The 16,260-nt window shown below is 42.6% G+C and overlaps 1 long non-coding RNA gene across 3 annotated transcripts in view; it reads left to right on the top strand.

The window, feature by feature from the left end:
- Positions 1–16,260, top strand: part of LOC148057086 (uncharacterized) — a 50,110-nt gene that overhangs the window by 4,420 nt on the left and 29,430 nt on the right. For all 3 annotated transcript variants that reach the window (XR_015701840.1, XR_015701839.1, XR_015701838.1), the window contains 2 exons: positions 7,194–7,284; positions 9,507–9,602. This is a non-coding gene — a long non-coding RNA (uncharacterized LOC148057086). The remainder of the gene's footprint in view (positions 1–7,193; positions 7,285–9,506; positions 9,603–16,260) is intronic.

Here is a 16,260-nt window from a genome sequence, read left to right as displayed (position 1 = left end):
GGTGGACTTCTGGTCCCTTGGAAGTCAGTATTAAGTTATGCCGTTTCAGTGACGGAGAACTAAGATGCAAAGACATTTCTTAAGGCCACCTATGATGTATGGGGCTGATCTGAAAACTGACTCTAAATTTCCTTAATCTCCATACATTCTTCAACTCCTCTTTTTATGAGAACACTGTTCAATTTATTTTGCTTTGTGCTTCATAGAACTAAAGGAAATACACATAGTTTGTACTGTAATCAAATGCATTGTGGATAAATTCCATTACAAAGTAATGTAGGGATTTTTGCTGCATAGGATGAGGTGGTGTCACATGCTGGTTGTATCTGGACTGAGCAAAGTCTCATCTGTTCCAAAAACTTGTGATCTCAGGTCTTGGTTTTCAAGACATGCTGTATCCTGGGGAACAAGTGCTTTGTGAAGTTTCTGAGTGAGTTACAGCATTTCAGCATGGCATGGAGTAAGGTGCAGCTGCCTGCTGTCAGGTAGGGTTGCTTTTAAGATAAGTTGCTTTTTTTCCTACCTGCCCTAAACTGAAGGGGAAACTCTTGCATCTCTCTCAAACAAGCAAATTGTATGCTTTAGAAAAGTTATTACCCGCTTGGGGTAACAATACGACTTTGATACAAGTGAATCTGGGTTAGATCCTTATTCTCACTAAATCCTGAAGTATGAAGGTACTTTACAGATTTCCTCAGTGAACTGATGGTGGGGTAAAGAGGGCTGAACACTGAGTGATCTTGACTGAGGGAAAGCAAAAACAGAGTTATGTGCAAGTCGTTGCAAAAAGGGTTGGTGACATCTGTAAATAGGGTCGGTGAGAGGATTGACCCTGTTTATTCCCATAACCTGGGATTATTTAAATGCATTATGTTAGGCACATGCGTTGATGAAGGATGTCTTTATTTGTTTTTATGATTTGGCATGATTTTGGTACAACACATTTTAAAGAGTGTTGAAAGTGTATGGCAGAGTGGGAAGCCAACCAACCACAGTGTGGTATGCAGAACTGCAGTGAAAATTCCAGCAAAATAAACTCTCTTACACACACACACCCTCACACACATCCTCACACACCCCCATAGCCCCCACACACTCTGCCACACCCCTCTTTCTTTTTATTCTTTGGCAGAGTGCAGCAGAGAGGACTCTTACTGTCGGTGGCTTTAGCAATCGTCTGAAAATACCCTTTCTGCTGAGACTACTTTGCAAACATTTGGTTGTATCTGGCCATTTTCTACCTTGATTCTCTCTCATTTAAAGCTAGGCTCTTTAAACTGCACTTTGTAATCTGGAGTTGATATTGTTTGTTCTTTAATCACAGGTAGCAAGAGTTGTGGCTGTTGCTTCTATCCAGCTGCCATCTGTTAGCTTCCTTCTAGCTGGGAGAGATTTTTCATGTGCGTTGCAAATAGTGTATCTAATAGTGTATCTAATAAACTTTTTTCTTATGTGGTCATTCAGTGCCCATCAATAGCTGTGATGAAAACGGAGGGCTATGTGAGGAAAAAGTAATAAATAAATGTATGATATGTATGCCTGTGAATTAGCCTTCGTCATTCATGATTTTGTTTTGTAAACCTAAGCTCTCTGGCGAGAAATGGAGAATGATTCATGTGAACACCCGTGATTCAATACAAATTGCTTGTATTGGACTTGAAGTCACTTAACCCGTTTATCTGTATGCTTTTCCATTCTCAACAGGTGCTTCATTTCACTATTTTATCTGATCCCACTCTGTTTTATTTCCTTTTTCATGGAGGAAAAGCAGCAAGACTTTTGAGTTGTTGTGTTGCCTTTTTGTACTGTATGACTCATAAAGTTAAAAAAGCAGCCTGAAATTTGGGAGGTTACTACTTAAGTAAGCATAGAAAAATAACTTTTTTTTAACTGTCTCACAGTAAAAGTAGTCATCAGCAAAACATGAGATGGCCCTGGGGTGACAATAGCACTGTGACCAGGCTGTGAGGCAGGCATTCTGGAAAATGCTTTTTGTCTGTATGTCACTGAGCAAATGGAAAGGTCCACTTTGTTGTAGTGCTGTGAAGTCAGCATGTTTTAGCGATACAAGAGAAGGATTTCCCAAAAGTAAAAGTTAGAGCCTAGTCCCTTTGAAGTCAGAGTCTTGATCTTGTTGATACCAAACAGAGCAGACAGGACCCTATTTTTTGGGCTTACAGGTACTGAAAATTACTATGCAGTGCCGTATCTACACATATTTTATATATATTCAATTTACTAAAATGAGGTACCACAGTGAAATCCTGTTTGTAAAATACTTGGATTAATTTTGATTTTGGAAGTCATTTTTGAAGTGCCTTTTTTTGGCACTCGCCTCAAATACTCCAAAGCTTGGTTTTCCATTGCTTTCCATCTCCTTTTCTGGAGAATCAAAAATTTTCTTTCTCTCATTGATATTTTTGTATTTGCAAAACATCCATTACTGCAGTGTTTAAAGTCAGTGAGATGTTTGAGGATGTTCTTCAGTTGTACTGGAAACAGCCGTGTCTTTTTTGCCTTCGTTCAGTTTTCCCACTTTGCATCAGTAGCCTGATAAAGTTGCGACACTTTGCGCCTCTGATGTAACTTTTATCTTGGGCAGTTCCATAGGCTTCCTTGACACAAGTCTGCATGGCACAGATATTGAGAAGTTGGCTCATTCTTCTTTTGCAGTGAAGTTCTTCTTTGAGGAACTTTGCGAACACTGGATACTATAAACCACCGTGATAGATAGAGAGTTCTTTGCAACTTTACTGATTGAAATCTGTCCTTTGAACAGAATATGCCCACACCCGTGGGCATGCCTGTCCATGTCTAAAACAAACACAGAAGACAGGTTCATAAGAGTGTCAGAAATACAAGCAAAGCTTATCTTTAACCTTGTGTCACAGAACAGGTATAGAAGGGTTTCCTAATTCATGCTATTTTCTTGCCTGCAGTGGTTAAATTAGATTATCTGTAATTAATGCTCGCTTTTACCATGGGAGCCTTCCAGTAGCAGAGAGTTTGCTTCAGGTAATGCCGTGAGGAGACAGGCAGCCTCAGCTCCTTCTCGGCAGGGTGCTGCAGGGACCCGAGAGCCCCAGTGCCCTGCAGCGCAGCAGGGAGCTTCCATGGCCACTGTGGCTGATGCTCGGAGCCGCCCTGTGACTTTGGTCTTTAGGGCGCATCCTGCCTGCATAGCACCTGCCCTCACCCTCCTGCTGGTCCGTGGGCACGCCTCCCTTCGCCTTTCTCTCCTTGTAGGCTCATTCCAGCTGCTGCCACAACCATGGTGCTCAGGCATGCTCATCCTCTCCCTGTGCTCCCACCCTCCTTTCTGTGGGCCCCCGAGAAAGCTCCAGGCCAACAGCAGGTTTGGGGTCTGTGTGTGTGCGGGAGCTCTACGGTCAAGCCTAGAAGGTGTAACTGTGTCTCAGCTAACTGCGTAGGTAGACTCTTGGCTGTGACTGTTGTCCTGCCTCAACCCGGTTTATGTTTGACACCTTCAGTTATCCTTTTGCATCTCAAGTTGAGCTGCATATGGCCGTGTTTGAGCGTGTGTGACTGTGTACATGTGCGTAGACTTCTTAATGCTGGGGCTGCAGGTAAAACTGCATTGCGGCCACTACTAACTTGTGTCTAGGAGCCATATATCACTATTTTCTCTTAAGCACATATCACTTTTTCCAATGCAATTTTAAATGTTGACGATTCACCTACACTGAGTTGTTCTCCCTTAGTCTTTTCTCCTTGTATGCACAAAATTGTTAGGTGTGCCGACTAAGGCTTCTCAGCTCATCTGTGTCTTTAAGAGCCCTGCCTCTGCCGCTGCTCAGGAAGCCCGCGGTTTGGCTGGGGCAGAGAGGCAGGCAGGAGAGCTGCAGCCCTGGGGGCTGTCTGTGCTCCCTGCCTCTCTGCCTGGTGGCTGCAGAGGGCTGGCAGCCAGGCTGAGCAAGCTTCAGCCTAGTCAGAAGCATGATACTTGGCCCTTCAGTCTCCATTTCTTCTCTTATAAATACACTTAAGCTGTAAGTGGATTATTAATTTCAAGCGGGACTGGCTGATACTACCCGTTTGATTTTTTTAAAGAGGCTGTGCTTAGGAGTAAGTTAGAATAAATTGGCAGGGTTCATCTGCCTCTGAGATTTTGCAATTGTTATTTCAAGTCACATTTAAAAAAGCATAGGGCAGCAAACTTAAGGCTCATCTTTGCAGTCTGCCCATGGCGCATCACAAGTTCAGTCACTTATTGCAGGTTGAAGCCACTGAGTCTCAGCACTGGAGCAAATTTAAGGGGATTCTGTGGAATTTCTGAAAACACGTGGTGCAACATGTTGCATAAGCGGGTTGTGCAATCCCAAACTGCCTAAAGTTTGTCATAATTTGTATACCTTGCCTTCCTGTTCTACCTTCCTTTCCACAGCTGTCGATAAGAATCTGTACTTATTTTTGGACAGATGAGAAAATAAGACTTGACGTGTTGAAAAAGGCAGTGCCTTTTTTTGTACAGTGTGTGCCATCTGAAATCAGTGACTGCAGGTTAACGCCTTCCAGGCAGTGTAAACTTTGGTAGGTGCACTCTGTGCTCCAGATGGCCCTTGAGGGAGCATCAGACCTACCTCTTCGAGGTGAGCATGAGCAGATGCACTCTGTACATACTCAGAGTATTTGGGCTAGCAGAAACAAACTATGGGCAAGGGATGAAAGTCCAGAACCCATTTACTGTCTTGCTGCTGTATGCTACTGATAATCAATGTTCACAGAGTCCCTGCTAGTACCAAGAGCACCTGTTTCTGCAGTACAGGTACTCCTGGGAGTTAAATGGGTTGACTGATGCCATTTGCTACTTGGCTTGAGAGGGAAGAAATTAAAGCCACAGATGTGGTGAGAGGTGTGTGAAATGTTTGCAGGTGAAGAGGAAATGATTCTAAATGCTTTAGCTTTCGTATTCACCAAAAATATAACGAATGAACCCTTTTCACAGTTTTTGTTTGAAAAAGAATCCTTTCAAAGTTTAAATGAAACTGCTTGAGAAAAAAATATGAAAAGGTTCTTTTTTTGAAACTTTAATGTGAACATTCATCAACTTAATGTTTGTTTTAAATTTTGTATTAATATGGATTCAGTGGTGGTGAATCAGAGAAAACACAAGTGGATAATTTCACTCAAACATCATAGACCTTAGAGGCTATGCTAAATTCCAATGAAGTAATTCCTCTTCCAGTTCCAGTCACAAATGACCCTTTATTTCTGCTTTCTGCTCAAAACACCTCTTTTAGGCCATCTACGTATTATCCTTCATAGTGTAAGTGTTGTGATTCCCTGGGGTATCTAGGATCATTTTCTTCCTAATTCCACTTTAATGGCTTTAAATACATTATAAAAATCTTATAATGGTAGGTGTTAGATTGTAGCCTGTTTGTGGTGGTATGTCCCAGGCAAAGTCTTTTGTGCCAGTTTGCAAGGATCAAACAAATTGTTTTCAATTTCAACATCTTTATGCAGAGCAGTTGTTGAGTTGGGTATTCTCCTGATTTCATTGGAATTATGAGGTGTAACTCACAGTGTGTTTGGCTCCTGTCGCTTAAGGCAGTCAGCACCATTAATTGATAATCTTGGGAAGTTATTTATTCTGGTCTTTGGGACACAGTGGCATTACTCACAGTGAGGCAGAGAAATGCTTTACTTTTTGATTTTTAAGCCACTAGCTCCAGTTGCTGTCTTTTTTAGAATTTAGAAATTACTGTGCTGAGTATTTATAAATTTCACAGAACATTTTGTTCTCTGATTTAAATCCTGCATACCAAGCGCCTGCCTGGGGCAAAGACAAAAAAAAGTTAGCTTTGATACTCCAAAACTGGTTGAATAAATCCTGTGCAGCTGGCGTGCGTGAAATGTGCCCAGTGACAGCAAGCCGCAGAGAGGATTCAGAGGGTTAGGAAGAGCTCTGTGCCTGTCAGATGCTAGGAGTGTTTTATGGCTTTTGCTGTGAAGGGCAGTAACGTATAGGTGTCCCTACTGCTCAGTATTAGGTGTGCAAAGTGGTGATTGCCATGTGGTTCCCTCAGCTGTATATGTGGACAAAACTGATTCATAAGTGTTCAATATTGCCTTCTTTGTACGTTTGTACATGCTTTGATGTTTTCCAAATTTGGAACTGTGGTTAAAGCCTCAAAGGGAATCTGGGAGTCTGCAGCAGCTGAGAATATGTTTCTAGCACTGGACGTTCCTGTGTGGTTGTGTGAATGTCTCTTCACTGGTAAGGAAATGGCGTTGTCTAGCCTGTACTTCAGTGTTTGTCAAGGGAAATTCTTGGAGACTTATTTAAATGGGCAAGCCAACACAGTACAGTTTACACTTGTGTGTACTTGTGGATGAGATGCCAGTAACTGTTATGGATTTGAGACTATTTTTTTCTGCCTGTGCTATTCTCACCACGAGCTCTGCTCCTTCAACTTTCTCCACTTTGCTTCTTTTTGTAATATAACCCAGCTGAGACATGGTCCCAAGGGGAAAGTGACTTAAACGAATCTAAATCTGGAAAAGTCATGAATTAAAAGATGTACAGTTCAGGAAAATAAATTTTGGAATACAAAGTTATAAAGGCTGTGACTGGTTCACGTGAGCAGCTTGTAGCAAGGTCGTGTTTCCCTCCAATGGTGCATCGACAGGAATTTGGAAAGCCTGCTTTTACTCATGTTGTGCAAGCAGAGTGCTTTTGGCAGTGCTCTGCGGTGCTGCCTTTGTGAATCCAGCTCCGTTCTCAGGCTCCAGAGAGCTTTCAGGTTCTCTGAAAATAGGCACAAGAGTAACTGCAAGGATTGAGACCAGATTTGCAGAACTGACCTTTGGAGCTCAGAATGGCAGGACTCAAAAGAAAAAAACAGAGAGTCTTTCATTAATATAAACATTTATCAGTAATACACTAAGAGGGACTTAAAAAAGAGGTTTGTATGCATTGGGTCATAAACTAACTTCTAGCAAAATGAAATAAGAAGAAAACTTTCCTTGGAGCCAATTTGGCCAATAGCTGTTTCTGGCAGGGTTTTTTTGTGCTCTTCCCATGTCATTTTGTAGTGGCCATATGTTGAAATAATGCACTGGGCTATGTGGACCACTGGCCCAAGCAAGTGCATGGCAATTCTTATGATGCCTGTGCTGAAAGACTTCTCTTAAGGGACTTTGATGCGATTTGGTTTGATTTGTTCCAGAATGGGATTACCCTTGTTCCTGTTTATGCATGCTCGTGGTCTGGACTCCAGGACTCAAGCAGGACTGAGGGACACGTCTTGTCAGGCAATGGTAAGATTGTGTTGCCTATGTAGAGGAGGATGTTAAAGTCTGGTATATGTAGCTTGTGACTTTCAGCTATTTGGTCTGAAGCAAGGGACAGGAGGGTTTCTTTTCTTTTTTTAAAAGAAGATCAGTGCAGAGCAAAGAGAGGAGATGAAGAATCCGTAGGAAAACCAAAAAGAGAAGAGAAGCAGCCTCGAGAGTGGGCCAAATCTTTTACTAGTGTATATGAGCATTACTCATATAACTTCAAGAGAGTAAATGCTTTAACTGAGCATGTACCAGCTGAGGACTTGGCCCATAATGTCCTTTATAAAGCTCTGATTCCTCCCCAAATAGTTTTTCCCTCCCTCTTCAAAGAGGCACCTGTTGTTGGTGGAGTTGGTGATGATACTGGATTAGTGCACATGCGGTCAGCCTGCTTGGCCTCGGCCCTTTGGACCCAAAATGAACTCCAGCTGCTGTTGCCCAGAGCAGGTGCTTCATCCAGCCCTAGCAGCTGTTTGAATGTACACCGTCATGGCCCAGAGGAGGGGGTAGGTCCCCTGAAGTACCCAGAGGAAGAGCTGATCAGCAGGAAGGAAGACAAAGGGAGTGTGCCACAGAGACCTGATTTTTATACCCAGCATTTAGCAGACAAAAGTTGTTCTAGTATTTCCTTGTGGAAATGGGAAATAATGGCTGTCACTCTGCATGCACTGAGCCTGCACAGCACCGTGATGGATGACAGTTCCCAAAATGAGGCTGAGGGACCACTAAAGACCAGCAGGGCCATGACAAGTGATTCGTCTCTAAACTGCCAAACCTGTATTGTCAGTTGAAGATATGATACAGGTACATAGTGGTGTGCGAGAAATTTTGAGGGCTGGTAATGTTTCACAATTGTTCAGTGTTTGGACTTGTCGGTTTAAAGCTCTCGTGAGTGGCCTGGCAAAAGTGAGATTAGGCGCAGAACAGTGTATAGGCTAATAGTCTGCTACACGTGATAGCTTGGGCTTCACACTCACATTGCCAAAGCCAGCAGCAAGGGAAGAAGACAAAAGCAGAGATAATCTGGGGTTACGAAGCAGCCACAGGGGACAGTGTCAGGGAGATGGAAGGTGAGGAGGCAATGTGGGGGCATATGGAGATGTGGGTGGTTGGGAGGTAGCAGCCAGAGTTTGAGGAGGGGGCACAGGTAGCCCATGTCAGAGGTAAAGCAGCAGCAATCCAGGGTTAGAGTGAAGAGGGCAGGACAAGGATGCAGGTTTCTTGGGATAAGGGAATCACGGCCTTTTCAAAAGGAAAAAGGCAGCTTAGAGTAAGAGCAGCCCAGACCTGCTGCAGGAGGTACTCTGGGAGTGTCTTGCAGAGCAGGGAGTCTTACACTGTAAGCTGTTCAAAGTCATTCCCATTGCTGGCCTCACAACCAGCCCCTTCTAAGTCCCTTCCAGCCTGCCTTCAACTTATTCCCCTTGGCCTGTTCTCACTGAGCTGGGAGAGGTCTCTGTGCAGTCCTGCACTCTCTGATTATTCACATGCTGCCAGCGACAGCCCTCCTGGCATCCCTTTCCATGAGTGTGCACTGGTCCCTCTTTTAGCTGTGCCTGCATATGTCACTGTCAGCATTAACACCAACTTTAATGTGACTCCTTAGGTTCCTCTTCTCTTACCTATATTCACTAAAGTTACCAGAGTCCTTCCAATTTCTCTGATAACTTGCATGTCCACTATGTATCCCTACCCTGTGCATGGTTTCAGTCATATCCCATCAGTCAGGTTTTTCATTCTGTGTATCTTTGCTGATTGCTCAACCAAGTTCCCACTGAACCTCCATAAGGAGGGATAAATGCTAAGCAAGGACATTTCCCTGTGTAGCTATAAAAGGATTATTCAGGCCATATTTTGTTACAGCGTGGCCTAAGAGCAGGAGAAAAACATGAATATTGGAGGCCTCTCTTTGTCAGGAAATGGGATTTCCGCAGGTGCTCAGTTGCAAATGCTCTGCATGTTTCTAAGGCTTGGCACATGACATTGCTAAATCCTGATTCAAGATGCAAGAATGTCTCGTGACCCCTGCCATGTAAACTGGTGTCTGGCCATGTTTGGAAATCAGCCGTCAATGATGACAGTAGATGAGTATGGGTGAAATGAGCAACTTGGCTTTAGCACTAAGCAAGACTTGTTAAACATTGTAAATACAGATGTCCAATTCATATTTTGAATAATGAATATTATGACCTTTTCTGTAGCAAGTGGTAAGAAGCTGGATCATCTTTCTTCGTCTTCTTGGTGCCTTCCCAGGATTTGAAAGTGTGACAAAGTATTTCATCCCTTTACAGGATTAGGTAAGATTGGTAACCATAACTCTTGTACAGAATTACATAGAAATACTCTAGACTGCCAAATATATTGATTTAAGATCATCTGTGTGGTGGCAAAGAACTTATTTCCATTTTGATTTATCCTCTTCTTGGATTGGTCACATTATCCAGGTGACTTCAGTTCTTTGTTCTTTCAGATGAAAAACTACTCCTGCTGTTGCAAGCATGTACAATTTCTGTCCCAGTGTAGCTCTTCCACCAGGTATTCCTCTTATTTGTATTGCTTCTACATGAAAATTAAGGAATTGGAGAAATAGCATCAGAAACGCTACATGAATGAAATTCTCAAGGCTGTTAAGGAAACAGATGCATTAGAAATAGGGGGTTTCTGTGCTCATTCTGTGCTCACGTCCCTGGGATATGTCACTGTTATACATGGAAAGAAACATCACACATGACTGTTACAAGTGCATGATGTACATCTGTGTGAGGGGAAGACATCCTCTGATGTGCTCCTGGTTACTGTCCCTATGGTTTTGCCACTTTCAGTAAATTACAGTTCACTCGTGCTGCTGTGGGTTTATCAGCAGTAGTTCCCCACTGTCTCCTTATCTGCCTGGTAGCATGGCTGGGTGATACACACACCCATTGCTGCTTCACTGGTGATGAAGTGGCAGGTGTTGCCCTGCCTTCTTCCTCTGTACTTCTCTTCCTCAGCTTCCTTGCACTGTGGTATGACTGAAGAAAAATGGAAGTGCAACTTTCTGCTCCTTTTGGAGTAGTAATTTTTTTTTAAAAAACAAGCCAAATGCCGTTCTCAGAGTGGCCCAAGATCTGTATTTAAGTTTAGCAGCACATTTAATTTTATTTTCCAGAGATTTTTAACCACCTATGTGTGGATAAGAATTTTTTGAAGCACCTGTCTCTTGCTGATTGAAATGTAATTAGCTACCAAGGAGCTTTGTGGATTTAAGCCATTCCCAATAGGTGTGTGGCAATGTCCAATGCACCGTCTGGTGAGGAACAACAGAGTGAAGCACTTTGGGTGTAGTAAGTCATAACTTAATAATTGCTAGATTAAGACTAAGGAAATAAAGAGCTTTTTAGCAGGCTTCCGTGTTTCGGGGATCTGGAGAACAGAGGGTTTTACTTTGTTTGAGGCCCATGTTACGCTGTGCAGGAATTCCCAATTCAGGGTCAAAAATACTGAAAGTGCCTTTTTACCATACAGCCGACAATTAGCTTGCTGCCAGTAGGAAAAACAATCATTAAGTGGTGAGTGAAAGTCGCGTCAGAAACGGACCTTGACAGAGTGGTAACATACAGTTAGACCGAGTGACATTCTTCACACCTGCTGTGGTGCATAACAGTAGCTGGCTGACTTAACTCGTGGCACTACAAGCAGAGCATTGTGCTGTGACACAGCCTGGACAGCGATTGAATTACACACCGATTAGGTCTTCGGCTTCTCTCTGTCAGTGTAGACAATGAAGAATCAGAGAAGTGGACATGAGAGCTTTAGCAGGCCTTGTGCTCTCGAACAGAGGAGGATTAGTTTGTAAATGGTAAATTGTGTTGGGGCCAAGAGTCGTAAAACTGAGCTCTTGCCCTTCTGCTGCCTCAAAGGCACAGGCTTTGCCGAAAACCCCTTCTCCCCCCTACTTCTACCGACTGCTGTGATCAGGGGAGGGGTGGACATGTGGAATCTGCTCCTCCTTTTCTCTGCCAAAGAAGGAAGAAGACACTGGTACATTTGTACAAATTTTGCCCCTCACTTACTATCTTTTCTTAGAAAGGGCATGGGATTAAATTAATCAGTCTTCTGCCATTTCCACAGGGATGTGCATTTGCCTCTCACTAGGTGCTGCTGGCTGGTTCACTGCCTGGTAGAGGGTGTCTCTAAGACCTGATTTAACCTGAAGCATACACTTTCTCAGGAGGTCTGCAGCAGGGCTGAAGAATTGCAAATGTTGCATCCTTTCCCTCCTGTCATCTGCTTCCACATGACTGCAGTGCCTGTGCTGTGCTCTCAGCTCACTCACCCTGAGACACTTGTTGTGGTGGAGGTTTGTACTGAGCTGGTGCAGAGCGGACTTTGCTTTTGGTGGCAGTATCCCTTGTTGCTGTGTTGTTCACAGAGAAGATGGGTTTATCCTTGCCTTTATTCCACTGGGACCAGCTGCTCTACACACAGAAACCAAAAGTGGCAAATCTTCTATATCCTCTTTCAATTTTCAATTGAAGGTCTACATCACATGAACTTCTTGGGTTTTTTGGAGAGGTAAAGTTGTGGGTTTTTTTTAAAAAAAAAAAAAACCAAACACGTTGAACCCAAGTTGGAGAAACAGCTGCATTGTGTGGCTGATACAGTGCATGGAAGTACAAAGCATTCCCATTCCATCTGGTCTTGCACATCCACTCCCTGTACATATTAAATGTGATAGCTGTTAGGCATGAGTGTAGACCTGGAGATGGGCAGGACTAGTTTGCCATGCAAACATTTATCTGATGGCCCCATCCTGTTTTCTAGGACCAAAGATTTCACTGTGATAAAGTAGACATCTTAAAGCATTGTAGGAGATAGGGGGATGTAACTGCACTTAAGCTGAGTTTGGATTAGGTATATCTTCATATCTTGGAGTTCACCAGTAAATAACAAAGTATGTGATCGAATGGAAATATGACCACCTTAATCTGTAACTACGAAAAAGAAAAGGACAGTCTTGAAAATCCAGCAATCTTTCAAATCATCTTAAGGCGTACTGACCCTGAATCATCACAGTGAAATTCAGCAGGGGTGTTCCTATTAGTTATCTAAGAATATAGATGTCACTGAATACATGGAAAACTGTATCTTGTTCCAGTTATCTTTATTACTGTAATAAATGATACTAACTCTCTCTCCCTACAGACTTTATCTCGTCTGTTCATAGTATTGGCATTTATTTTGTTTTGAGCTGGGAAGCAATGCATACCTAGATACTGTAAGATTGTAAGAGGTTTTGTGAGTATACCACTTAAAAAGAATTGCTTGTGCTCTGATTACTAGTTTGAACTAAGAAAAGATACTTATACTTCATACTCCTGAAAGCAGTAGCAGATTTGCTATAATACACCAGTTCAGAGTAATTTGCTCATAAACTTATCAGTTCCAGAAAGCTCCCAAATGTCTTGCACCTATTTTCTCTAACAGGTGGCAAATCCTTAGTACCTCCCAAAAGCTGCTCAAAAGTCTGTAGGGTATGAAGGCTTTGCTTTGGTTTGGTTTTTTTAAAGCTCGGTTAAAAATTATGACAGAGAGAAATTCAGCTGTTGCTCAACATAGTCACTACTGATAACTGATAGTTTGTTTTCAAAATTGGAAAATAAGAGCTATTCTAAGTAGCCACTGTTGGTTTTAACACTATGGAATATTTCAAAGATAAGTTTTAAAGAAAAAAAATGAGAAACAGTCATTCACTAGTGCTGATACAGGAATGACAGAGGTTAATACCACTGACATCATGTTGGAACTGTATAGCATTTTGTTAATGGTTATTAATGCCCCGCTGCTGGGAGACAGACAGTGCCAGCTGCCAGTTAGTGTGGTGCCTCTCTGCCGGTGTGCCTAGGCCTCTGCTCAGAAAGGACAGGGGCATGAGGAAGGCTCGAGTCTGCTCCCTGCCTAGTCATCCCTCTGCTGAAACAGGAGGAGAGGAGATACTGAGAGAAGGTAGTTACAACGCTTTGCTCCTGTCTCTGCTGACTTCAGAACAGGTCTCGGAGAGTGAAGCAGGAGCAGCAGACATCTACAGAGCCACGTCCAGAAGGCACTGAGGACTTGTGTTCAATTCAGATCTTCAGGACTAAACTCAAGATACACAGCCTTTGGAAGAAAACAGCAAGAAACTCAGACAAACATGCATGGAAATGATACCAGTGGGCCTGGGGAAGAAGCCCAGGTTCATGTAAGAGAGCCTTAGAGCTCTGGACATCAGTGGCAAGAAGTCAGAAATGGTATAGAGTGAAGGAAAAAAGCCCTTGAGAGGAAGGGGAAGGAACTTTGTAATGGCAGAATGATGATGGATATAGAGCAATTAATGAGCTTTGACTACATCATATTCATTGTACATCCATATTTGCAGGTTTAGCTGCCTCACTTGGGGCTAGCTATTACTTTGTGTAATACCTTTGAATTTCACCCACCATAAGGGAGTGAAACAGATACAGAAAGGTGCAATACGTCAGTGTAGCGTATCAAATTGAGAAAGGCATTTTTAGCAGTCTGTAGTGAACGCAGGTTTAAGTCAGCATTAGACTATTCCTTAAGTGTATTGCTGTTATGACAAATCTGAAAGGAGCTAAAAGCATTTCAGTAGATGAAAAGAGGAAACTTTTATTTCCTTTCCCACAGCCTGGACCCAAAATGGGATTGCCAGCCCGGTTTACACAGCCTGGCCTTGTACCACACAAGCACCCTCTGGTGAATGTGAGTGGAACATACAGAGATCAGTTGCGAGTCCTGCGGGAGGAACTGGCTCACCAGGCCTCTCCAAATCATTCAGCTTCTAGATCTCTTTAAATGCTGGTGTAATGTAACCTGAATAACACACTGAGGTTGTTTAGCAAAGAAATGCCTGATGGCCCAAGGACATTTTGATGATAACTGCCATCTGATGTGCCACACAGACTATTGTATTCTCTTTCATGCTAAGAAAAATATAGCATATCACTACTTATGTGTGTTTTCTAAAAGGGAAGATGAGTGTTCAGTTGCATGAACCTCAGGTTTGGGGACACAATTTCATTTTAAAGCCCATTAATTTTGCACACCTGTTAATTATTAGAAATAAATGGAAACATCCATGTAATACTGTACATGTACTCTCCAGTTATGTAGCCTAATACTTGAACACAATGATTTGTATGGACATTTCATTTTCTCTGGCCACTTTTACAGCTAGTTTCCCATACAAATAGTTTTCTGTCAGTTGCCTAATCTGCAGCGCAACATCCTGAGCTGAACTGGCAGGAATGGCAGATCAAGGGGAGCGGTCATTCCCGTCCCCACAGCATCGTGAGAAACAGCATCTGAAGAATTGTGTCCAGTTTTGGTCTCCCCTGTACAAGAAAGACGTCGTCTTGTTATTGCCACCAAGGTGACAGGCTGGAGCGTGTGATACACCAGGAGGGAGCTGGGCTTGTTCAGCCTGGAGAAGAGAAGGTGAAAGGGAGGCCCTGTCTATCACTGTCCACAGCTACCTGCTGGGAGGGTGCATAGAAGATAGAGTCAGACTTGTCTTGGACAGGATGAGAGGCAAGAGACTGAAGTCAGAGCAAGGGAAATTCCAGCTAAATGCTAGAAAAATATTCCCAAAGAGCCTGCTAGGCTGTGGAGCAGGGGCCCAGAGAGGAGGTAGCATCTCTGTCCTTGGAGATGCGCAGAATTTGACTGTACAAGCCCTGAGCAACTTGGTCTAGCATGGCTCTACTCTAATCACTAGACTAGAGACCACTGGAGGTCCATGCCAACCAGTCTGTGGTGCTGTGGTAATACTTTGAAATTAAAAAGATAAATGGAATTATTCATAGAGGGTATTTTTTCCTGTGTAATTCATAGAGCCTTGAATTCCATGTAAATGTAGAGCTTTCTATTGGAGCTTGCTTTGCAAGCAGTTTATCTGGCATAGAGTAGATTTGGGCATGCACTGGCATGAAACAACAATTGCAAAGCCAATAATGCAACTACATGTAGTGAACAGTCCTTTAATTTTTTTTTAAGCCTCTCAGCTCCAAGCGTCTTCCATGGTAACCTTTCAGTGCCATCATAGGTGCAGTTAAGTTGTTTGTCCAGTTTTAAGGATTTTCTTTATTGGTAGCTAAGTAATATAGTTCATGTTGTTCCTTCCAGTCGCTCAGACTTCTCCTATAATTATTACAATAATTTGCAAAGAAAAAGTTGTGTAACTCCAAACATGACTCTTGAAGAACTTCAGAATGAAAATAACATTGGAATTCTGTATTTCTTCAAGAAAATAGACTCTTACTTGTTAACCTCTAATGTTTGCTTACTCTTTATTCTGTTGGTAAGTGATATTTAGAAGATTTCAATTGCAGGGACTCAAACCTGGCTTTTCATTTGCATTTCAAATCTCTGCAAATCAAACAAAAGCAGAATGAATCTAGGGAAGCCTCCACTTGTCCCAGCATAACCAGCACAGTGCACTTTGGTGCAGGACAGCCCCCACAACCCAATGTATTTCTAGGTTTTGCCTCTCTCAACATTTTTCTTTTGGAGGGGGGGAGAGGAGAATTTGGCTTTAACGGTTAATCTCTTGTTTCCAGTAGAATATTTTGGGGTAATCACCAAACTTGTATTTTGCACATTTACCTTTTCTTAGTCATTCAAATAAATGTTGTATCACAGATAGTACTGGCACAAAAAGTAGCAAGGTCAAAAGACACTAGTAGCAAAACTGGAGGATCATTACCCCTGAGCTTATTGCTTCAAAAAAAGAGGAACAGCTTTATGTAGATTCATATTTTCTGTACTAATGTGCAAAGTCCTAAGCAGACTAAAAAAAAAAAAAAAAACCTCAAATCCAACAAGCTATGTTGTTGGCTTTTGTATTGTCTATGGTCATTGTGCGTTGGCAAAGACAGCAGAAATAGTCAATTAGCCTAGCCTAGTCCAGTCCTACAG

This window comes from Nipponia nippon, unplaced genomic scaffold (assembly GCF_047370975.1).
Source record: "Nipponia nippon isolate SJK-2023a ecotype South Korea unplaced genomic scaffold, ASM4737097v1 scaffold_10, whole genome shotgun sequence".
Taxonomy (NCBI): Eukaryota; Metazoa; Chordata; class Aves; order Pelecaniformes; family Threskiornithidae; genus Nipponia; species Nipponia nippon.
This window is presented reverse-complemented; position numbering and strand designations above follow the sequence as displayed.